Source organism: Mobula hypostoma, chromosome 23 (assembly GCF_963921235.1).
Source record: "Mobula hypostoma chromosome 23, sMobHyp1.1, whole genome shotgun sequence".
Classification (NCBI taxonomy): Eukaryota; Metazoa; Chordata; class Chondrichthyes; order Myliobatiformes; family Myliobatidae; genus Mobula; species Mobula hypostoma.
The window spans coordinates 2,133,825-2,159,487 of NC_086119.1; the positions used below are offsets into that span (position 1 = coordinate 2,133,825).

Here is a 25,663-nt window from a genome sequence, read left to right on the forward strand (position 1 = left end):
CTAAAAAAAGCCATAAGGGAAAAGATGAAATATGAGGGCAAACTAGCCAATGATACTAAAAGTTTCTTCAGTTATATAGAGAGTAAAAGGGAGGTGAGACATTGGAGAGGGGAGAGTGGGGGAGGGGAAGTGGGTACAAAGGATTTAGACAAATTGGAAGAATGGCAAAAATTGGCAGATGGAATACAGTGTTGGGAAATGTATGATAATGCATTTTGGTAAAAGGAACAAAAGTAGACTATTATCTAAATGGGGATAAAATTCAAACATCCAAGGTGCAAAGGGACTTAGCCTTTGTGTAAGACTCGCAGAAGGTTAATTTACAGGTTGAGTCTATGGGAAAGAAAGCAAAAGCAATGTTGGCATTTATTTTAAGGGGAATAGAACATAAAAACGAGGAGATAATACTGAGCCTTTATAAGACACTAGTCAAGGTGAACTTGAAGTATCGTCAACAGTTTTGGGCCCCATATCTCAAAAAGGGTGTGTTGTCATTGGAGAGAGTCCAGAGGAGGTTCACGAGGATGATTCTGGGAATGAAGGGGTTAATATATGGAAAGTGTTTGGCAGCTTTGGGCCTGCACTCACTGGAATTTAGAAGAATGCGGGGTGGGGTGGGGGAACCACATTGAAATCTACTGAATGCTGAAAGGACTAGATAAAGTGGATGTTGAGAGGATGTTTCTTATGGTGGGGTGTCCAGAACCAGAGGGCACAGCCTCAGAATTGAGGGGCGTCCCTTTGGAACAGAGGTAAGGAGGAATTTTTTTGGCAAGAGAATAGTGAATCTGTGAAATGCTCTGCCACAGACAGCTGTGGAGACCAAGACCGTGGGTATATTTAGAGCAAAAAAAGAGTGTTTCCTGATTGGTCAAATCATCAAAGGTTATGGTGAGAAGGCAGGTGTAAGGGGTTGAGTGGGATCCAGGATCAGCCATAATGGAATGGCAGAGCAGACTTGATGGGCTGAATGGCCTGATTCTCCTCCTATGTCTTACGAAGCAGATTCACCCTGACACCAGGTTCTCCTCTAAGGCTATGAGCATTATGAACCCATTTGTGAACAATATTTTCGCGCAAATCGAGGATGAGGCTTCTCGCTTGGCCCATTAAAACATGATTCAAGATTCTTTAATATAATTTCCAGAACATAAGTATAAAGGAGAATGAAATAATTGTTTCTCCAGATCCGATGCAAGACAAAATAAAACAAATAATATAAATAACACAATATATAGGCATCCGTTAGTCTCGTGAGACCATGGATTTGCACCTTGGAAGGTTTCCAGGGCACAGGCATGGGCAAGGTTGTATGGAAGATCAGCAGTTGCCCATGCTGCAATTCTCCCCTCTCCACCCCACCGATGTTGCCCAAGGGAAGGGCATTAGGACCCATACAGCTTGGCAACAGTGTCGTCGCAGAGCAATGTGTGGTTAAGTGCCTTGTTCAAGGACACAACATGCTGCCTCAGCTGAGGCTCGAACTAGCGACCTTCAAATCACTAGACGAACGCCTTAACCACTTGGCCACGTGCCAACACCATTAACACAATAATTATAATAATATTAGTAGGTTTTATATAAACACATCAGATAGCTTATATGCTGTACGTAGATAGATTGCATGCCCATAAAGTGACGCTAGGCACAGAAGTGTCTGTACATAAGGATGGAGATGTCGATCAGCCTTACTGTTTGGGGAAAGTAAACATTTTTGTGTTTGGTGGCCCTGGTGTGGATGCTATGTAGCCTCCTTGCTGATGGGAGTGGGACAAGCAGTCCATGAGCAGAGTGGATGGGATCATTTATGATGTTACCAGCCCTTTTCCAGCAGCTTTCTGTATACAAGTCCTCGATGGTGTCAGCGATGCGTTGGGCCGTTTTCACTACCTGTCCATTGCAGTGTAGTTACGACAGTACTGTACCTGATACTTGAAGATGCAATAGCAACTACAGGAAGAGACTGCACGCTGCATCGCCAAACACACAGCAAAGCTGGAATTGCTACCTAGGCATAGGAGCATTCTTCACTCTCATACAAGCAAAGAATCAGTAAGCCTCTGCACACAACACAGACACTGCATTTAAGGTTCCTTAAAAGCCTCACAAAAAAGTACATGTTTCTTTAACCTTTCACACAAGATGAAAAACTATCTTTAAACAACACAATGCGTGTATGAGGTTAGCAGACAAGTGGTCAAATCGAAGATGAATAAAGTGATTGTGCATTCTAACAGACTAGACAGTGCCTCTTTAGGAGTGAGACGTACAGTTGGGAAATCATGAAACAGAATTCAGCAGGCTGACTGGAGGGTCAGGAAACAAAGGCAGAGAGGGCCAACACATGGCAGGATGTTGTGCCTTTCTAATTAGCTCTGTATCATTCACCAGTGTGTCTCCTCACACAATAAACTAATAACACTATTCAATTGTTCTTCAGTTGGCAGCTCCCACTTCCGTCGTCGGGGCATTCTTCAGCCACTGGCTCGATTAGAAAACTGTACATCAGACATTCAGGCAGCAAAGACTGGCAAAACCATTTCTGAAACAGCTACCCCTCCCCAGAAAGCAGGCAACAATTGTTAGGAATGTAATCCTGGCAGGCAGCATGTTGAATCTGACAGTTCACACAGAGTTTGTGCTTTCTCCCCTCTTTTGTACAGCTGACTTAGAACAGCAATTATGTCCAGGTTAAGTGAATGCTCTTGGGGAAAACAAACGTACCACTGAAATGTTAAGTGGGTGTTGACTGCAGAGTGTTGTTGTGTGGTCCACAGTTTGATCAGGACTGCCACAGGCACATTCAAGCTCACCACTTGTGCATCCAGTGACCACAGTGTCTATGCCCTGTTCAAATGAAAGCAGTATGCTACAGAACCTACCCGGGAACAAGATACTTTAGATTTGGCCCTGTGTGATGAGGTAGAATTAATAGAAGATGTGGTTAACGATCCCCTGAGTAGTGATCACAACATAGAACAGGACAGCACAGGAACTGGCCCTTCAGCCCACAGTATTGTGCCAAACCAAATCAATGGCCAACTAAACTAATCCCTTCTGTCCACACAATATCCATATCTTTCCATCTTCCTCACATTCATGTGCCTATCTAAGCAACTCTTAAAACTCCCAAATGTATCTGAGTCTACCACCACCCCAGGTAGCACATTCTCGGCACTCCCTGTGTAAAAAAACATCCCCCTTGCATCTCCTTTGAAATTACTCCCTCTCACCTTAAATGCATGCCCTCTGGCATTAGACATTTCAATCTTGGGAAAAAGATACTGTCTGTCTACTCTATCTATGCCTCTCATAACCTTATAAACCTCTATTAGATCTCCCTTCAGCCCCCACTGCTCCAGAGAAAGCAACCCAAATTTGCCCAACCTCTCATTATAGCACATATCCTCTAATGCAAGCAACATCCCAGTGAACCTCCAAAGCCTCGATATGACAGAATTCCAAATACAGTTTGAGGACAAAAACCCCAGGGTCTATAACCAATGTCCACGACTGAATCAGAATCTGGTTTAATATCACTGGCTGTTTTGCAGCATTTTGAAATGTCGAATATCAGAGGGCATGCACTTAAGGTGAGAGGGGGTAATTTCAAAGGAGATGTGAGGGGCACATTTCTTTAACACAGCAGTGGGTGCCTGGAATGTGCAGCCTAGAATAGTGTAGAAGCAGATACATTAGGGGCTTATAGATAGGCACACGAATATAAGGAAAATGGCAGATATGGATATTGTGCAGGCAGAAGAGATTAGTTAGCCATTTGATTACTGACTTAACTTACGCAACACACATAAAAGTTGTTGGTGAACGCAGCAGGCCAGGCAGCATCTCTAGGAAGAGGTACAGTCGACGTTTCGGGCCAAGACCCTTCTGAAGATGCTGCCTGGCCTGCTGTGTTCACCAGCAACTTTTATGTGTGTTGCTTGAAATTCCAGCATCTGCAGATTTCCTCGTGTTTGCATGATTACTAACTTAATTGGTTTGGAACAACATTGTTCCTGTGTTGCACTGTTCTATGTTCTAGATTCAGTAGAGTGCAATAAATAAAAATACAAGAATTATAATATAGGTTCCAAGGTTGTCAAGCCGAGGAGTGGTAGTGGGGACAAGGTCCCACTACTAAAAAGTGCTCCTCATGGCATGCACCTCAAATAGCCTCTGACAACCAAGTCCAACTCCTGGCCTTCTCATGTGGTTTAGCCTCTAAGCCCGGCAGAACTGTTTCTACTGACAGGAGCAGGGGCGAAGGCGGGTCCTGGCACCTTAAAACCAGTGCTTCGGGTAGATGGAGCTTGTCAGCCTGGGAAGGCAGTCCATCTAAGGGAGGGAAAACTCTGATTTCAAACCTCTGCTGCCTTGCGGCCATACCCACTCACGGGAAAGACTTCGGGAGTAAACCCTGAGGACAAATCCGGAGCTGGAGTCCCTAAGGCAGTCCGACGTTGCCTTCAACCTCGTTCTGGCAACTCCTGCAACGACACTGGTGCCAAGCTGTATTGGTCCTTGCCCTTCCCTTCCTTCCCTTGGACAACATCGGTGGCGTGGAGAGGGGAGACTTGCTGCATGGGCAACTGCCGGTCTTCCATACAACCTTGCCCAAGCCTGCGCCCTGGAAAGGACACTCAGACTTTTCAGGTGGGTCTCACGAGACTAACGGATGCCACTATATATATATACACACACACACACATACATACACACACACACATACCTTTGCTCATTGCGGCCAAAAAGTTCTATTCAAAAGGTTCAAAGGAACATCTAAACAAGCCTGATGCATTTTGGAAACAAGTCCTGTGGACTGATGGTTAAAATAGAACTTTTTGGCTGCAAGGAGCAAAGGTATGTCTGGAGAAAAAAGGGTGCAGAAATTCATGAAAAGAACCCCTCTCCAACTGTTAAGCATGGGGGTGGATCGATCATGCTTTGGGCTTGTGTTGCAACCAGTGACACAGGGAACATTAACTGGTAGAGGGAAGAATGAATTCAATTAAATACCAGCAAATTCTGGAAGCAAACATCACACTGTCTGTAAAAAAAGCTGAAGATGAAAAGAGGATGGCTTCTACAACAGGATAATGATCCTAAACACACCTCAAAATCCACAATGGACTACCTCAAGAGGCGCAAGCTGAAGCTTTTGCCATGGCCCTCACAGTCCCCCGACCTAAACATCATCGAGAAACGTGGATAGACCTCAAAAGAGCAGTGCATGCAAGACGGCCCAAGAATCTCACAGAACTAAAAGCCTTTTGCCAGGAAGAATGGGCGAAAATCCCCCAAACAAGAATTGAAAGACTCTTAGCTGGCTACAAAAAGCGTTTACAAGCTATGATACTTGCCAAAGGGGGTGTTACTAAGTACTGTCATGCAGAGTACCCAAACTTTTCTTCGGGCCACAAAATACTCTGCAGATACTGGGGTCAAAGCAAGACTCACAACACGCTGGAGGAACTCAGCAGGTCCGGCAACATCCGTGGAAAAGATCGGTCGAGGTTTCGGGCCGGAACCCTTCGTCAGGACTGAAGAGGGAAGGGGCAGAGGCCCTATAAGGAAGGTGGGGGGAGGGTGGGAAGGAGAAGGCTGGTAGGTTCCAGGTGAAAAACCAGTAAGGGGAAAGAGAAAGGGGTGGGGGAGGGGAAGCAGGGAGGTGCAGGGAGGTTCTTCACCTTTCCTGCCTATCACCTCCCTGCTTCCCCTCCCCCACCCCTTTATCTTTCCCCTTACTGGTTTTTCACCTGGAACCTACCAGCCTTCTCCTTCCCACCCTCCCCCCACCTTCCTTATAGGGCCTCTGCCCCTTCCCTCTTCAGTCCTGACGAAGGGTTCCGACCCGAAACCTCGACCGATCTTATCCACCGATGCTGCCCGACCTGCTGAGTCCCTCCAGCGTGTTGTGAGTGTTGCTTTTCTCCGGGCCCTTTTCCTTTTTGTTATTTTGAAACTGTAAAAGATGAAAATAAAGAAGTTTTCTTGCTTAAAATATTAAAGAAATGTGTCATCTTTAACTTTATGCCTTTTGGAAATCAGTTCATCTTTTACTCGCTTAGCTATTCACCATAACAGAAATTTTGACCAGGGGTGCCCAAACTTTTGCATGCTACTGTATATATGAAATAAGTTGTGCAAAAATAGTGAGCTAGTGTTTATGAATTGGCTCATTGTTAACTCAGAAATCTGATGGCAGAGGGGAAAAAGCTGTTCCTAAAACGTTGTGCGTACCTTCAGGCTACTGTACCTCCTTCTCTGATGCTAGTAATAAGAGGGCATGTCCTGGGTGACGGGGACCTTAGTGGCAGACTCCGCCTTTTTGAGGCATCACCTTTTAAAGATGTCCTCACAGCTGGGGTGGCTAGTGCCTATGATGGAGCTAGCTGATTTTGCAACTCTGCAACCTTTTCTGATCCCATGATCCCTCTATACCAGACTATGATGCAACCAGCTAACTTGATACTCTCGAACAGTGAGCTAGTAAAAATGAAACGATTTTTCTCCTTCAAGTGAGGAACTATGAAGAATTTGAAGGTATCGACAATCTTCTTGAATACTACAATGAAGAAGAAAATTTGGAGGATGCAATCGCTGAAAATATTGTATGAAGGTAGCCGTTATCTGCTCTAGATTGTCAACTATAATGAAGGTGGAGTTACCAGGAGTGGACTGGGTAAATTGACTTATACAGATATATTAAAAGATAAAGGATAGCTGGGTAGGTGTGGGATCTCTCAGGAGCAAGTATGGGGAAATGAATTACAGGAAACAAGGACATTGTTGATTCTTTGCATCAGCCTTTATGATGGAAAGATGGATTGGTTTCAAACAGTACAGAAGAACTAATAAAAATCACTATGTTGAAGGGCAAGGTACTGGAAAAACTATTGGATCTAAAAGCAGACGAGTTGCCAGAAGCAGAGAGCCCACAGAACCTTTTGCTTAGCACGGACAAGTGAGGCTGAAGGGGCCTGCTCTGTGCTCTGTCCTCTGTCACTTGGTGAGGCTGGGATCTTTTTAACCCAAAGCAGAGGCTGAGGGATGGCACTCTAAAACCACAAGGTGAATGGTGGCAATCTTTTTCCCCAGAGTTGAGGAGGCTAAAACAAGGCATACGTTTAAGGTGAGAAGGGAAAGATTTAAAAGGGACCTGAGGGGCAACTTTAACATTTAAGATTGTTCAATGTCATTTCCTGTACAACGATGCATAGGAGAAGAAAATAATTGTGACTCCAGATCCAATGCAGCACAAAAAATAATAAGATAAGGAACACAATAATAATTTTTTAAAAACACAATATAAGTACGTTAGATAGCTTGACAGTATGCCCATAAAGTAATGGTAGGCACAGGACTGTCTGTGCATTAGGTGACTGACAGGGACAGGGAATGATAAAGTAGTGGTGGTTGGGGGAGTAGAGGGGTTGATTAGTGGGGGGAGGTGTTGATCAGTAAGTATGTACACAGATAGTGATGGGTAATTGGAAAGAGCTGTCAGAGGAAGTAGTAGAGGCAGGTACAATTACAATGTTTAAAAGATATTTTGACAGGTCCATGGACAGGAAAGATTTAGAAGTAAATGAGCCAAAGGCATGCAGATTGGAGCAGCTCAGGTAGACAACTTGGCCGGCATGGACAAATTGGGCTTGATGCCCATTTCTGCGCTGTGCAACAGTGACTCAGTATTAATGAACAGAAGGAACAGAGTGTAAGGTATCAAATGAGGCACAAGGGACTGCGGAGGCTGGAATATAGAGCAAAAGAACTAGTGAAGGAACTCAGTGACCCAGCATTGTCTGTGAGGAGCAAGGAATTTGTCAACAGTTTTTAAAATTAGAGATACAGTGCAAATCAGGCCCTTCCAGCCCACCAAACTGTGATGACCAGCAACTCACATATTTAACCCGAGCATAATCACAGCACAATTTACAATTAACCTGCTAACTGCTGCATCTTTAGATTGTGCAAGGAAGTCAGAGCACCTGGAAGAAACCCATGTGCTCACAGGAAGGAATGCACAGACTTGTTTACAGAGAACGCCAGAATTGACATCTGAATGCCGAGGCACCAGGGCTGTAATAGTGTTGCATTAACTTCTACTCTACCTTGGCACCCCATATACCCAATGACATGGCCTCTATAGCTGTCTGTGCCAATGACTTCCACAGATTCATCATCCCTCTGGTTAAAGAAATTCCTCCTCATCTCTGTTCTAAATGACACAGGGTCTCAAATCAAAACATTGACAATTTCTCTGCCCACAGACACTGCCAAGCCTACCAAGCTCCAAAGAGCACTATATGAGATCATTCTTACCCTCGGCCATTAGGCTCTATAATGAGTCACTTATAGCTAAGGAAATGATGACCCCCTCCTGCTAAATTGTTTGAGATAACATTTTTTATTCTTTATTACTTTCTCTTCTAATATTTGTATATCTGTGCACTTGTAGTGTTACTGTGACACTGTAATTTCCTTGGATCAATAAAGTATATATCTATCGATCTCCCCAGTTAGTTTATTGATGCATTAAGGTTTGCTGATATGAAATTTGGTGGGATGGCACGTTGCAACAGTGCAGCAGGATACAGGTAAGTTGTGTGAGTGGGTAAAAATGGAGTATGTGTGCGATTATGCACTTTGGTACGATGAATCAAAAAGCAGATTATCTGAATGGAGGGAGACTGCAGGTGTATAGAGGGATCTCGCTGTGCAGGAATCACACAGAGTTAGCCAGGAGAATGTAGCAGAGTAGCCAGGAAGGCAAAGGGCACTCTGTCCTTTAGGAGAGTTACAATTCAGAAAGAGAGGCATGTTGTTCCAGTTTTTCAGTGACTAGGAGGTCAAACCTTGAGTACTGTGCAAAATGTCTGACTCCTCTCTCACTGCCATGGGAAGCTGTCCAAAAGAGATTCATGGCTAATCTTTGTGATAGCATTGCTGTACTGCTTACAAGGAACAAAAAGAGATCCGTCTGTGTTCTTTGGAGTTACAAAAGTAGTTAGCGAGAAGGTGAAATCTTAGAATTTACTGAAGGTTTAGGAAACAAAGGTCAGACAAGGGGTTAAAAGTTATAAAGGAGGCAGGAAGGAGCTTAAGGGGGGACTTAGGAGAACTAGACAAGGCCAACAGAATGCCTTGGTGAGCAGGTTTAAGGAAAACCTCAAGGTGTTCTATACGTACATAAAGAAAAGGAAGATAACGAGAGTAATGATTAGAATCAGTATCAGGTTTAATATTACAGGCATGTGACGTGAAATTTGTTAACTTAGCAGCAACAGTTCAATGCAATACATAACATAGGATAATAATAAATAAATAAATAAATTGCAGTATACGTATATTGAATAGATTTTAAAAAGTGCAAAAAAAATACTGTATATTTTTTTAAAAAGTGAGGTAGTATCCAAGGATTCAATGTCCATTTAGGAATCTGATGGCAGAGGGGAAGGAGCTGTTCCTGAATCGCTGAGTGTGTGCCTTCAGGCTTCTGTACCTCCTACCTGATGGTAACAGTGAGAAAAGGGCATGTCCTGGATGCTGGAGGTCCTTAACAATGGACACTGCCTTTCTGAGACACCACTCCCTGAAGATGTCCTGGGTACTTTGTAGGCTAGTACCCAAGATGGAGCTAACTAGATTTACAACCTTCTGCAGCTTCTTTCAGTCCTGTGCAGTAGCCCCTCCATACCAGACAGTGATGCAGCCTGTCAGAATGCTCCCCACAGTACAACTACAGAAGTTTTTGAGTGTATTTGTTGACATGCCAAATCTCTTCAAACTCCTAATGAAGTATAGCCGCTGTCTTGCCTTCTTTATGACTACATCGATATGTTGGGACCAGGTTAGATCCTCAGAGATCTTGACACCCAGGAACTTGAAACTGCTCACTCTCTCCACTTCTGATTCCTCTATGAGGATTGGTATGTGTTCCTTCGTCTTACCCTTCATGAAGTCCACAATCAGGGGTAAAAGAGGAATGATATGCCTGGAGTAAGAGGAGTTGGGGAAGTCTTTACTGGATACTTTACTTCAGTATTCAATGGTGAGAAACACCTTGACAAACATGAGGTCAGCGCTGAACAAGCTAATTGCTGGAACATGTCACAGTTAAGAAAGCGGATGTGCTGGAATCTTTGAAAAACATTAGACTGGATAAATCCCTGGGGCTGGACGGGATAGATCCCAGGTTACTACAGGCTTGCAAGGGAAAATAGTGCCGCTTTTTGGAGATGATCATTGCACCTTCACTGGCAACAGAAGACTGGAGAGTGGCTAATGTTATTTCTTTGTTCAAGAAACGTAACAGGCATAATCCTGGGATTTATAGACCAGTGACAGTGTTGGGAAAACTAATGGAGAGGATTCTTAGGTCCAAGATTTATGAGCATTTGGCAAAACATAGTCTGATTAAAAGAGGGATAAGTCATGTCTTATGAGCCTGATTGAATTCTTTGACAGTGTAACAGAGCACATACTGTAGATTAAGCTAGAACAGTGGATGCAGTGTATATAGATTTTAATAAGGCATTCAACAAGGTTTGCTTATGGTAGGCCTATTCAGAAAGTCTGGAGACATGGAATCCAGGGAAACTTGGATTCAGAATTGGCTTGCCTATAGAAGGCAGAGGTGGTTGTAGATGGAGCGTATTCTACCTGGAGGTTGGTGACCAGTAGTATTCTGCAGGCATCTGTTCTGCTCTTTGTGATTTTACTAAATATCTTACATAAGGAAGCGGAAAGGTGAATTAGTAAGTTTGCAGATGACATGAAGCTTGGTAGAATTTCAGAGAGTGTAGAGAGTTGACATAGGTTATAACAGGACATTGACAAGATGCAGAGCTGGGCTGAGAAGTGGCAGATGGGAGTTCAATTCCGGAAAATGTGAAGCGATTCACTTTGGAAGGTTAAATTTGAAGGCAGAATGCAGGATTAATGACAGGATTTTTAGCAGTGTGGAGGAACAGAGGGACTTGGGGTCCACATCCATAGATCTCTCAAAGTCGCTATGCAAGTTGATAGGGTTGTTACAAAGGTGTATAGATAGGTACTTTATTGAACCCAAAGGAAATTAGTGTCACAATAGCATCACAATTGCAAAGATATAAATATTAGAAGAGAAGCAGGGGGTCATCGCTTTCCCAGCTAAAGGTTCACTCATTATAGAGCCTAATAGCCAAGGGTAAGAATGACCTCATATCGTGCTCTTTGGAGCAGCACAGTTGTCTTAGTCTATTTCTAAAAGTGCTCCTCTGTTCAGCCAAAGTGGCATGCAGAGGTTGAGAAACAATGTTCAAAACTGCCAGGATTTTCTATAGGGTCCTTTGTTCCACTACAACCTCCAGTGTGTCCATTTTGACTCCTATAATAAAGCAGGCCTTTCTAGTCAGTTTATTGAGCCTGTTGGCATCACCCGTGTTGATGCCATTGCCCCAGCACACCACCGCATAGAAACTGTACTGGAGACACCAGACTTATAGAACTTGAGAAGGAGAGGCCTGCAGACTGATGTATTGGCCTTCATTAGTTAGAGGACTGAGCTTCATAAAATCCTGGTTAGACCACACTTGGGAAGCATTATGTTCTGTTCTAGCAACACACATAAAAATCACTGGTGAATGCAGCAGGCCAGGCAGCATCTATAGGAAGGGGTGCAGTCGACGTTTCAGACCCAGACCCTTCATCAGAACTAACTGATAGTAAGAGATTACTATCTCTTGTTGCTTGAAATTCCAGCATCTGCAGATTTCCTCGTGTTTATGGTCTGTCCTAGTCGCCTCATTTTAGGAAAGATGTGGAAGCTTCAGAGAGGGTTCAGAGGAAATTAACCAGGATGCCAGCATGATGCCTGGATTAGACAGCATGTCATTGGATAGGTTAAGCAAGCTAAGGTTTTGCTCTTTGGAGCAAAGGAGGAGGAGAGGTGACTTGATAATGCTGTATAAAATGATGCTCAAGACAAGTTTGTCATCTGACTGTACAGATATACTATACAACCATACAAAACAATGTTTCTCTGGACCACAGTGCACACTAAACATATAACACACACAGCACATAAATCAAAATATTAACACAAATAAATTAATAAAATATAATTCAAAATGCACATAGTGCACAGCACAGGTAAACAGTATAGTAAATAGTTTGCTGTCCTAGTGATGAGATTTTGGAAGTAGCAGGGTATTCATTAGTCTCAAGCCTGAGAGCAGAAGCTGTTACCCAAGCCTGACAGTCCTAGTCCTGATGCTCCTGTACCTCCTTCCTGATGGAAGTGGTCAAAGCGATTATGGGATGGGTTATAGAGTTCCTAAACAATGCTTTGGGCCCTTTGTCGATAATGCTGCTGGTAAATATGACAAATAGAGGGCAGGGAGACCCCGGTGATCCTCTCGGTGGTTTATTCTACCCTCTGTAGGGCTTGCAGTCTGATGCCTTGCAGCTTCTGTATCACACAATGATGCAGCCAGACAGGACACTCTCCATGGTGCTCCTGTAGAAAGTTGTTAGAATGGGGGCAGGGAGCCTTGCACACCTCAGTCTCCTCCAAGAGTACAGACACTGCTGTGCCTTCTTGACTCATGAGGTGGTGTTGTGGGTCCAGGTACTTTGTGCTCTTCACTCTCCCTATGGCAAAATCATTGATGTGTAATGGAGAGTGGTCAACCTGTGTCTTCCTGAAGTCCACAGTCAACATCCTAAGATAAGAGACCATAACAAAGGAGTAGATTTAAGCCATTTGGCCCATCGAGTCTGCTCCACCAATCAATCTAAAGGTTTCAATGAGATCCCCCTCATCCTTCCAAATTCCAGAGTACAGAACCAGAACCATCAAACGAACCCTGTCCAAAGCCAGCACATCTTGTCTTAGATGAGGAGCCCAAAACTGTTCATAATAGTCAAGGTGAGGCCTCACCAGTGCCTTACAAAGTCTCAGCATCACATCTCTGCTCTGGTATTCTAGACCTCTTGAAATGAATGCTAACTTTGCATTTGTCTTCCTCAGCACTGACTCAACCTGCAAGTTAACCTTCAGAGTGTTCCGCACAACGACTCCCAAGTTCCTTTGCATCTCAGAGGCACTGATAGATAGCCAGTGCCTGTTTCCCAGGGCAGCAATAGTTAGTATGAGAGGACATATTTTGAAGGTGATTGAAAGGAAGTATAGGGGGCGGAATGCCAGAGGTAGGTTTTTTACACTGCGTGGAATGAACTGCAAGGGAGCTGGTGGTAGAAGCATATACATTAGGGGCATTTAAGAGACTCCTAGACCTGTACATGGGTGATAGAAAAAAACGGAGGATGTGGGTTATATTGATCTAGGAGTAGATTAAAACAGTATAACCTCATCAAGTTGCTATCAGGGTTCCAACGATAGTACTCATTACATAAATGAACTAGACATCCATCCCTTTAATCAGTGTTAATAGCCCAGACAGGCACACTGCAATCTCCCACTGAGAAGGGCAGAGAGGTTCCAACATCGCAGCTAGTTCTTACACAGTATTCACTTGATCTTTGCAGTACCTTTTCAGAGATGGTTCAAAAAAAGTTAAGCTGCAGCCAAATATTACACCGAGGCAGGGTATCGAGGCTAGATTATCCCTGTTTCCCACAAAAGATGTTGGAGACAAATGTGTTGAGGGAGTTAGATATGGCCCTTGTGGCTAAAGGGATCAGGGGGTATGGAGAGAAGGCAGGTACAGGGTTCTGAGTTGGATGATCGGCCATGATCATACTGAATGGCGGTGCAGGCTCGAAGGGCCGAATGGCCTACTCCTGCACCTATTTTTTATGTTTCTATGTTACAATGACAGATATAATTGAATTTTGTTGCAGCCTTCATTCACAGAAATAACACAAGAACACTGATATTAGCACATCTGCTATGAGAAAAGCTCAAGCTTTTCTCTTTGGAGTGAAGGAGAATGAGAGGTGAGGTGATGGATGTGTACAAGATAATAAGAGGCATCAATAGAGAAGAGAAACAGACTTTTCCCAGTGTGGAAATGGCTAATTTGAGGGGCCATAATTTTAAGGTGAATGGAGGAAAGTATAGGAGGGATGTCAGAGAGAGATGGGTGCGTGGAATGCGCAGCCAGGGGTGATGGTAGAGGCAGGTACATTAGGGAGATTCTTAAATAGGCACATGGGTGATAGAAAAATAGAGGGTTATATAAGAGGGAAGGGTTAGATTGATCTCAGAGTAGGTTAATAGGTCAGTACCGCATCGTGAGCCAAGGGACTGTCGTGTGTTGCAACATTCTATGTTGTACATTCTTGGTTCAGTTCTGTTGTTCTATGCCTTTTGGTTTGTGGAGGTCAGTGTACACAGCCAGCAGATGACCATGTACACTATTCTAAGCTTTGTGTTCTGACGTATTTTGTACATTGCACCATTTCAGTCCAGGCCCCAGACTCTAATTTTCCTTACACACTCTTCATTTTCACCTTGCTCATCACAACCTAGCCCTAAGCTCCAGTACAGTGGGGAGAGATGTGTAATGCAACACTCTAACAAACTCCTACTGACATACATTGGAAGTATTCTGACTGGTTGCATCATGGTCTGACACAGCAATTCGAATGTGCAGGAACATAAGAAGCTACAGAGAGTAGTGGACTCAGCTAAATACATAACAAGCACATCTCTCCACGCCCACACAACATCCTTCAAATGTACCTGAAATTACCCCGAAATTATATTGGTTTCCCTCTCCATAGACACTGCCTCATCTGTTGGGTGTTTCTAACATTTTCTGCTTTTATTTCAGATTTTGAGCATCTGCAGATTTTTCCTGAATTGAGTCAGTAAGTTGCTGGAAACAAATGAAACAGGTCAAATATCATTGGAAAGTATGATCTGAATTTTTGCTAAACACAGAATCCAAATCTTCCACCCTCAGCAAAAACAAAATTCCAGTAACAACCCTTAAGACCGATGGCACAGCTACAGGGAATTTCCGTGGGAATTCTGCAATTTTCCTCAAATGTGAAAAGGAAAAGTTATCCTACTTGCTGGTTGCAATCCATTTTGGCACAAAGTTAAACTGCCCATTCAACTGGAAACTCTGACTCAAAATAATGAATATAGAACAATTGAAATTCAAAGGGAATCAAACTCTGAAGGTAACCCAGCACTAGCAAGTCGCCAGGTGGGGTGCTACAAGAAAGGGACTGCACAGATGACAGTGTCTCTGTTGATAATTATAATTCAGAATCTTACTCCCATAAACATAAATAACTAGTATTCAAGATTGTTTAATCTCATTTAAAGTCAAGTGTAAAGGAGGATTAAATAATTGTTACCCCAGATCTGATGCAGCATACAACACAAAAGATAAAGAACACAATAATAATAGTGAATAGAAATGAATATAAATACACCAGATACATAAGATAGCTTATATCCATAGATTGATTCTATATCTGTAAAGTGACGCTAGGTACAGGAGTGTCTGTACAGAAGGTGACTGACAGGAAATGATAAAGTAGTGGTGGTTGGGGATGTGGAGGGGTGGGTTGGTGGGTGGAGGTGTTGATCAGCCTTTCTGCTTGGGGAAAGTAACTGTTTTCGAGTCTGGTGATCCTGGTGTGGATGTTATGTCACCTCCTCCCTGATAGGAGAGGACTAAACAGACCGTAAGCAGGGTAGGTGGGATACTCCCGCTCATCTCACTAGTCCCACACAAACTGTCTCCACATTTGGAGTAACTCAAAATAATCCATTCATTCCTATGTCTAAGAGTCCAACTTCCTTCCAACTTTTAGTGGAAAAAGGTTTTTAAAAAAGTTCAAACAGCAGGTGATCAGGTAGCCACTCTGCAGGCGGCATTGGGGAAGCATCTTCTCACTGCCTCTGTCTGACGACATGAGAACTCAGACTAGGATTTTTCACAGCAGTTGAAAAGTTTAGTAGAAGTTTTGACTCTGTCCTCACATGACAGCGCATACATTCCAGAAATAAAACATCTCAGGTGAGTCAGCCAAGGTGGGGGTAGCAACAGTGACCAGAGTATTTCACCTGTACCGGATTGAAATGTAAAGATTAAAGATATTATCTTTATTTGTCACATGTACATTGAAACATACAGTGAAATGCATCGCTTTGCGTCACATCAAATCAGTGAGCATTGTGTTGGACAGCTTACAAGTGTCGCCACGCTTCCAGCACCAATGTAGCATGCCCACAACTTACTAAAGCTAACCCATATGTCTTTAGATTGTGGGAGGAAATCGCAGCACACCGAGGAGTCCCATTTGGTCAAGGGCAGAATGTACAAACTCCTTACAGACAGCAGTGGGAATCGAACAGTGGCACTATAAAGCACTAAACTAACTGTTGTTTCCACGCCGTCCTGATTGCGCTACATTGCCACCTGAGATGTAAAGATGACGGATCCTCAGCATCGTGTACAAATTGAAAGCCAGAAACGTTGTAAAACTGAGAACATTTATAAACAATTACTGTCTCTCTCTGTCATGCAACCCCACCATTATTGGAAGGATTACACATCGGACTGTCTGATGACTCAGAATGCAAAACCCACTGGTGACCCAGTGAACATGTCTGTGTTTAATATACAGGAAGCGTGAAACGACTGCACTATGGATTCCCCACAACTGAAAAACACTCATTTTCCCACTCTAAGCTCAAGCTGTAGACTGGAATATATAAATAAAATGTTAGTTAGGCAACAAAGGGGCATTAAGCATGACGCTCACTATTCCTGCAGCCATCAAGTATTTCAGTAACATGAGTCCCCTTGTGACCTGTACCAGGGTTACTGCAGACGAGGCTGAGATCACCTAGGACAGCACTGACAAGTTCGTAACCTGGCCTCAGCCATCAGGGAGATCATCAGAGGCACTTTCTCCAACACCATCTCTTCTGATTCTGTAACACAAATGCTGGACGACAGAAACTGTTCACTCTCGAGCCTCACTGAATGTCATGTTGTTATGAACTGAGGGTGACAAGGTTCCCACAAACATTGTCTGAACTCCTGAATATAAAGGACTAATTGAACTGAAAGGGGAAAATAAAGGGATTCTTTCCTCTGATTTGTGCAAGAACAGCAGAAGAAAGTGATTGAGGAGAAGGGCACATACAATTAGAACCATGCAGTGTCAGAACATCATGCTTCATAAAGGCTCATGCAGACCAAACAGACCCCAAGATGCAGCGGATGCTTTATCTGTGGAGGTATTTTTACAGGTAAGCGTATCAATTAAAACACTGGATTAAAGCACAGTTCTGTCACAATCTAATTGAAAACAAGGTTGAATGGCATTCTCTAGCTACACTTCCATTAGTCTGCCATACTATCCTTTCACATGTCAATAATGCCAGATCAGGTTCTTTTAGCAAAGTTAATTAGTAAATCCATAAATCTCCATAAGCGGGTAAAGGGACATTTACAAACAAACGCATCTGTAACCCATGCACAAATGTACAGCATGGCTGGAATTTTTTAAATACAATTCCAACATTTAATGGCCAAGATAAATAATTACCAGCAGATTGGGGTAAATCAGGAACAATGCAATCGCTAATTTCACTAAATTGTTTTAATACAGGCATGGTGCAGTAGAGCGGGACATGGGCTGGCCCAGTGCCACAAGCCTTTTCCCTAAATGAGGCAACGGATCACAGCGTTCAAAGGAAGCTCAACGATTTATGCAGCTCGCTTTACAGGTAGAATCTTGTAGGGTTAGAAATTTAGTAAGAAAAAGTGCTTCCATGAAATAAAGACTGTGCTGAAACAGCAATCCTCATGTCAATCCCCTGTGACTTGCGAATGATCAGGTGCTTTGGCCAGGACACAAAGGGGACCTTCTGTTCTCCTTTCAATTGTGTCACACATCCTCATTGAAGCAGCAGACAGACTTTCACTTAACATCTCACCCAAAAGGACAAAACTGAAACACTGGGCCCTAGACTGCATTCCTAGCTCCCAAATGTCCAAACGCCAGGCTCAAGGGGCAACCATGCCTTTAACTGAGCTGTGCAAACAGAAAGTCAGCAGAGGAACAAGCTTGTGGTACTGAGTGAGACCTGGGAAAGGTTCCTCTCTCCTGCAACAATGCCACGTCACTGGCCTGGAGAGCGGCTCACATTTCCCTTCCTCAATGAAATCTGGTACAGTGCACTGGACCATCACACGCACTCGCTCTTAAATTCAGTATCACCTCAGATGTCAGCAACTTTGGAGAATAAAACTTGTGTGAGTGAATGCTGGCATTGTAGACAGTGGTTGCAACCATGAAGCATGCAGGATGGTAACTGGAAGCACATTTGTGGCAACGTGCAAAGATGACGAACATGTCCAATGAGCCCAGGAGATAGTACAATTCAAGCCACACCCTTAATTTGTGTTTCAACATAATGGGAAATTCACCATCAAGCCTTCTCTGACAATTCAAGGCACTTGCTTCCAAACATACAAAGATCTACCTCACTTTGTGCTACATTAACGGTAGTTAAGAGTTAGTTACATTCCTGCAGGTCTGTAATCAGATTCAGGTGGTTGATGTGGGTTCAATTCTAACATTTAGGAGAAATTTGGATAAGTACTGGATGTGAGGGGTACGGAGGGCTACGGTACAGGCGCAGGTCAATGGGACTAGGCAGATTAAGAGCTTGGCACAGAGTAGATGTCCAAATGGCCTGTTTTGTGCTGTAGTGCTCAATGACTCTACGACTTTCATCCCTTAAAGAACATTAGTGAGGCAAACAGATTTTTACAAAATCCAATCCAAGATCACGATCAATGTTACTAGCTTTATAATTACAGGCGTATTTAAAGTCAGCTCAGAAACAGGCCCTTCGGCACATCTAGTCCATGATGAACTATTACTTTGCCTAGTCCTATCGACCTGCATTCGGACCATACCCTTCCCATTTATGTACTTATCCAAATTTCACTTAAATGTTGAAATCAAACCCACATCCATCACTTCTGTTGGCAGCTCGTTCCACACTCTCACCACCCTCTGAGGTAAGATGTTTCCCCTCAGGCTCCCATTAACCATTTCACCTTTCACACTTAACCCATGATCTCTTGTTCCAGTCTCACCCAACCTCAGTGGAAAAAGCCTGCTTGCATTTAGCCTATCTATACCCCTCATCATTTTGTATAACTCAATCAAATCTTCCCTCATTCTCCTATGCTCTGGGAAATAAAGTGCTGACCTATTCAACTTTTCTCTATAAGTCAGGTCCTCAATTCCCAGCAACATCCTTGCAAATTTTCACTGTACTCTTTTAATCTTATTGATATCTTTCCTGTAGGTAGGTAACCAAAACTGCACACAATACTCCAAATTAGGTCTTACCAACATCTTGTATAACTTCAACAAAACATCTCAACTCCTGCACTCAATACGTTGATTTATGAAGGTCAATATACCAAAAACTCCCTTCACCACCCCAGATTGGTTAACTGAATGTGGATTTCCCAACCAAGCTGCTGGAATCTGAAGTTGTTTCAAGAGGAATAGTAAAGTTAATTACATCACAGAAACAGGCATGCTCTACATCAATACACACTTGTTATTGATCCGGGCAGTGATACTAACAATGGGGAAAACTCTCTGAACAACACAAAGTGCTGGAGGAACTCTGGGGGTCAGGCAGCATCTGCAGAGAGAAATGAACAGTTGACATTTCGGGTCGAGATCCTTCTTCAGGAGTGCCATTACTGACATTTATGACACTAACACTCGGCACTACACTCTGACACGTGTAGACATTACATAACAAGGCAGCATTAGTGATATTATAACCAAACATGCTTGGATTAGTGTGAAACTGATGAAATTTGCTCTCTGTCACTATTTCTCTTCCAAAAAAATACCCTGTAACCATGACCTCAAAGTTCACAGTATGACTCCAAAAAAAAGCCTCATTGGAACCATCCCAGTGAAACCCATCTTTCCTCTCACTCAATCAAACATCGGGGGAGGGGGGAGTTATTCACACCCAAGAATAAAGATCCTAGTGAAACCCATCTATCATCTCACCCAATCAAACGGGGGGAGGGGGGGCTTTATTCACACCCGAGTAGAGAGAAAGCAGAGAAAGCATCCCAGACCTTGGAATCTGGTGAGGCGACATAGCCCAACAACCCACTGGGACTCAGAAGGGAAAAGATTAGTCATTTAACAGGCAAAGAATAAAAACTAAACACAAACTCCAGGAAAAGGAACTAAAAGAAATTTGGGTACAACAGATGAGGAAGCAAGGAGGCCACTTGCAGTAAAAAGGTTGAATTGATGCTACGTGAAACCTAGGGACTCATTTCATTTATTTATTTACAGTTTGTCTTCTCTTGCTTATTGGTTGCTTGTTAGTCTTTGTGTGTAGTTTCTCATTAATTCTATTATATTTCCTTGTTTTACTCAAAATACCTGGAAAAATGTATCTTAAGGTAGTATATGGTGGTATCTATACTTCTACAGATGTGTGATGGCGAATATATTGACTGGCTGCATCACAACATGGCAAAGAAACACCAATACCTTTGAATAGAAAATCTTACAAAAGGTAGTAGATACAGCCCAGTCCATCACAGGTAAAGCCACTGAGCACATTGACATGAAACACTGTCACAGGAAAGCAGCATCCATCATCAGAGACCCTCACCACCCAGCTCACGCTCTCTTCTCACTGCGGCCATCAGCAAGAAGAGACAGGAGCCTCAGGACTCACGCCATCAGGTTCAAGAACATTTATCACCCCTCAACCATCAGTCTCTTGATTCAGAGGGGTTGACTTCACTCCCCCATCAACGTACTCTTCCCACAACCAGTGGACTCACTTTCAGGGACTCTTCGTCTCATGTTCTTGATATTTATTGCCTACTTATTTACTATTATTTTGTTTGCTTTCTTTTCCTTCTTGCATTTGCAGTTTGTTGTATTTTACACATTGGTTCTTTGTCCATCATATGTGCAGTTTTTCATGGATTCTTTTGCGTTTCTTCGTATTTACTGTGAATGCCCACAAGAAAATTAATCTCAGGATAGTATATGGTGACATAATTGTACTTTGATAGTAAATTTACTTTTCACTTTGAAAACTTCTGTGGTAAAATTAAAGGGTAGACTTAGGGCTCAGGCTACTGCATGTACAGAATTAATGATGATGTACTGTCAAACTGCTTACATGCATTGCTGATCAGAGTCAGGTTAATCAGAGTTAATTCAACAGTTTTAACTCTGGGCAAAGTACTGACAATTACACCATTTCTAAAGTAGGTCGTCTGAAGGCATTAAGCTGAAAGTGAGCACGGCCAAATAGGAAGCACTTTACATAAAACCACTTCCATACTTCAGCTGTTTAGTACCGGATTAGGGAATGAACAGGTACTCCATACCCAAAGGAATGGACTGGACAGCCACTCTCCTTGGAATGAACTGCATATGTGCAGCATTTTGACATACCACGATCTGAAGGATTCAAACTTTGGAATATCCCTCCCAAGGATGCAGTTGGGTTCCACAGATCACAGAGAGGCTGAAAAATTGAGAGGTCTTTGGAAATAGGATCATCAGAGGTTTCAGGCATTATATATAACTTCAGAAAAGTGTCTACATGGTAGGAAAATAAAATGAAGTGAAAGTATAAGACAAGGGCAGGGAAACAACGTTAGTTCAATTAGGTCTAGAAAGGAGCAACAACAACCATATCTGCTGAGACATTTACAATGAAATGTGTAGCCAAGTGTGTGTGTTGCCATTATATTCAGACAGAGGACACTAACCAGACTACAGACTCTTCAGCCCACGAATTAGAATTAGGCATATTCTGCCCCAAGTCTCTGCTGCACTTTCAGGCACATAATGTTGGCCCTGGGTCACAACCTGAACAGCACACTACCAAAGATGTACACAGTATGACAAACCAACTCAACATTCTTACATAATCGTGAGGAACTCTGCAGATGCTGGAAATTCAAGCAACACACATCAAAGTTGCTGGTGAACGCAGCAGGCCAGGCAGCATCTCTAGGAAGAGGTACAGTCGACGTTTCGGGCCGAGACCCTTTGTCAGTCCTGACGATGGTACACAATAAACACAAGAGATTCTGCAGATACTGGAATCCTTGAGCAACACACAAAAAACGTTCGAGGAACTCAGCAAGCAATGGTATGGCAGTGTAGTGGTTAGCATAACACTATTACATTGTCAGTAACCTCTATTCAATTCCTTCCGCTGCTTGTGAGAAATTTATCCGTTGTCCCTGTGAGGCAGTGTAGTGGTTAGCATAATACTATTACATTGTCAGTAACCTCTATTCAATTCCTTCCGCTGCTTGTGAGAAATTTATCCGTTGTCCCTGTGAGGCTCTTCCACAGCTCCTGATTCCTCCCACAGCCCAAAGATACGCAGGTTAGGGTTAATGAGCTGTCGGTATGCCATTCTGGTGCCAAAAGCATGGCGACACTTGCAGCATGTCCCCAGCACAATCTCACTGATTTGATTAACGCAAACAATGCATTTAAGACACAAGACACAGGAGCAGAATTAGGCCATTCGGCCCATCAAGTCTGCTCCACCAATCCATCATGGCTGATGTATTATCCTCTCAACCCCATTCTCCTGCCTTCTCCCCATGATTAATCAAGAACCTATCAACTTTGTTGTAAGTACAAACGTTACATTTCACTGTATGTTTTGATGTACGCATGACAAATAAAGCTAATCTTTAATCTTTAACTCATAATCTGATGTATAGAGACATTAGACTTTGTTATCTGCTCCTGAACTGCACCTAACTGTGCAGTTTCCTGATGGGGTGGAAGGCGATCATCACAAGCAGATATCAGAACTTCAAAGGTCAGTGCACAGAGCACTAACCCTGTCAAAGACGAGTACAGATAAGCAGCTCCAGAAACACAGGGTGGAAAGAGAAAGAATATCTATTTCTTTATTTACAGATACAGCACGGAATAGGTCCTTTGGACTCAAGGAGCCACACCACCCAGCAACTCACCGATTCAACCCTACCCTAATCACAGGACAAATTACAATGACCAATTCACCTACTAATTAGCAAGTCTTTGGTTTGTGGGAGGAAACCAGAGCACCCAGAGCAAGCCCACACATCCACAGGGAGGATATACGAACTCCTTACAGACAGCATCAGCCCTGAACTCCCAACTCCAATAACCAAGCTGTAACAGCGTGGCGCTGGCCGCTACACCGCCGTGGCACTTTCTTACTGGAATGAAATTCGTGTAGAAAAGTTGGGGGGTTAAGGGGCAGGAGGATGAGCACAGAGAACTATTTCCCTGGAGTTTATTGTTCACAAACTCTGGTCCATAAACATAGACACAATTTCAGATCTCACTGTCTCAAATCCTGTGTTGATAATATTCTAATTTATTAACTAAATTCATGTGTTAAAAATCAAAAGGAATATAAATTAGTGTCTTTTTTGTACCTCCAATAAATATCCTTTTAAAATTTCCTCAGGAAACATACTTGGTCCCACGTAAAATATTTCAATACTGATGTAAACTAAGACCACATATGTAATCTATTAATAAGCAGCCACAGCAGAAAGAGCTGTTCGAGGAAAACTGCGTTAAAAAAGTGAATCTCACAGCTCTCCAAATTCTCAGAGAGGTAAAAAAGTCAGCCAACACAAAAAAAACCCACATCCTGCCGATCAGTGCCAACAAGTGAAGTGCCCAGAGTCTTATACTAGACTAATCCATGTCTGGCCAGCAATGACTAAAGTGGGGGCAAGCTAACCAGGGCTGGCAGGCTGCCACCCCAGCCGTTGTTGCTCTCTCTCTGCAGACACCAAATCCCAACAGACAGCAGTTCTTGAAACCACCAGTGTCTTATACCAGCTGCACCATGTCTGCTTCATCAGTCCACAATGTGGAAAGATTGTGCACATTTAACACTGTGTGTACCAGGCTCTCTGCACAAAGCTAATTTATTATCAAAGTACATATATATCACTACATACTATCTTGAGATTCATTTTCTTGTAGGCATTTATAGGAAAACAATGAATTTTAATAAAGAGCATTGTAGTTATTACCCTTACACCATCAGGCTCCTGAACCAGAGTGGACAACTTTACTCACCTCTACACTGAACTGATTCCACAACCGGCACACTCACTTTCAAGGACTCCACAACTCATGTTCTCAGTATTATTTACTTACTTATTTATTGTCTTCTTTCGCACATCGGCTATTGTCAGTCTTTGTTGTGTGTAGTTTTTCACTGATTCCATTGTACTTCTTTGATCTACTGTGATCAGGTATTCCTGCAAGTAAATGAATCTCAGGGTAGAGTACGGCGATTCTACCCTGACATTCTATGATAATAAATTTATTTTGAACTTTGAACTTCAAGCTTATTAAAAGTTCAGAGTAAATTTATGATCAAAGTACATATACATTACTATAAACTAACTTGAGATTCATTTTCCTTCGTTTTCCTGTAGGCACTCACAGGAAAACAAAGAAATACAATGGAAATTATGAAAAATGATAAATAATGAAGACTGACAATGTGCAAAAGACAGGTCGTGCAAATAATTTTTGGAAAAGTAAATAAATAATACTGAGTTGTAGACCCATGAAAGCGCGTCTGCAGGTTGTGGAGACACTTCAGTGTCAGTCAGCACAACAGGAACAGGCAGAACCATAGGCTAGGTAGTGGGGCAGACAGGAATACAGACTGGAACATGCTGAGATGTTTAGGGAGAAGTACGGAGGGTAGCTGTGGGTGGGGTGGAGGGAGATAATAGATGTCACATCTTTCTGTGCACACACTGACTCTAGGAGTGTCTCTTGGGTGCCCTCTATTGCTGCATTTCCTCAGCATATGGTGAGCGTTTGTTCAGTGCGCTGCACTCCAACTGATTGATGGTGAATTTCATACAATAATAATAGAAAATCTTGTGCTGAAGATATGGTTTTAATTCCAGAAACTTGACGCATTAGGGAAAAATAGGAACCCCATTTACCAAATTGAGCACAGCTGAGTACAAATTTGAATTCTTTTAACATCAAAACATTTGCCGTAAAAACACAAGAGCACTTCACCAGAGTTTACACTAAAGCAAAAGAGCAACTGTATAAAGACACAGCGTCCCACTACAAGTCTGCACAAGGTGAGTTTACAGAGGAGTTTTGCTCACTGATTGATGTGCTTGTGTGTGAGGGGAATTCAGCGTGTGTTCGGTTAGGAAGGGCTTGAACACTTAGTCTGAAGACAAACAAACCTTGAGTTTTGATAGGGTTGAGGCAGGACTCACTAATCCCCAAATTGTAATGATTCAAGGCAGAAGCAGTTAGTGAAAGTATTGAGGCGTAGCGGTGGTGGTAAGCTGAAAGAGGCAGTGAAAATTAAGTGATAAATGTAGGAATCCCAGAGTGTATGAGGCAATAAACGGCTGCTGCACAATGAATAAACACCCTGGCCAACTTCCAAGCTGTTTATTGGTGTGCAGGAGCCATTTTTTGCTGAGTACACTTAGGGCTATTTTGGTTTATTACCACTGTACTACTCAGTAAAACTTAATACTGAACTTTATACACAAGAAACTCAAATAAAAATGGTCAAATGAGACAAGAGACCAAGGGCCACTATCTGGTGGGGTGGGGAGTGGGGAGCAGGGAG

General features: G+C 42.9%; 1 protein-coding gene across 3 annotated transcripts in view; it reads right to left on the reverse strand.

Annotated features, from left to right (window-relative positions):
* Positions 1 to 25,663, reverse strand: part of smg6 (SMG6 nonsense mediated mRNA decay factor) — a 534,055-nt gene that overhangs the window by 297,225 nt on the left and 211,167 nt on the right. Inside the window, exon 1 of one of the 3 annotated variants that reach the window (XM_063031017.1) lies at positions 24,199 to 24,476. The exons of the other annotated variants lie outside the window; for them this stretch is intronic. The gene's annotated coding sequence lies outside the window, so the exon portion shown is untranslated. Of the gene's footprint in view, positions 1 to 24,198; positions 24,477 to 25,663 lie in introns of those variants that run through there. 3 annotated transcript variants of the gene reach the window in all.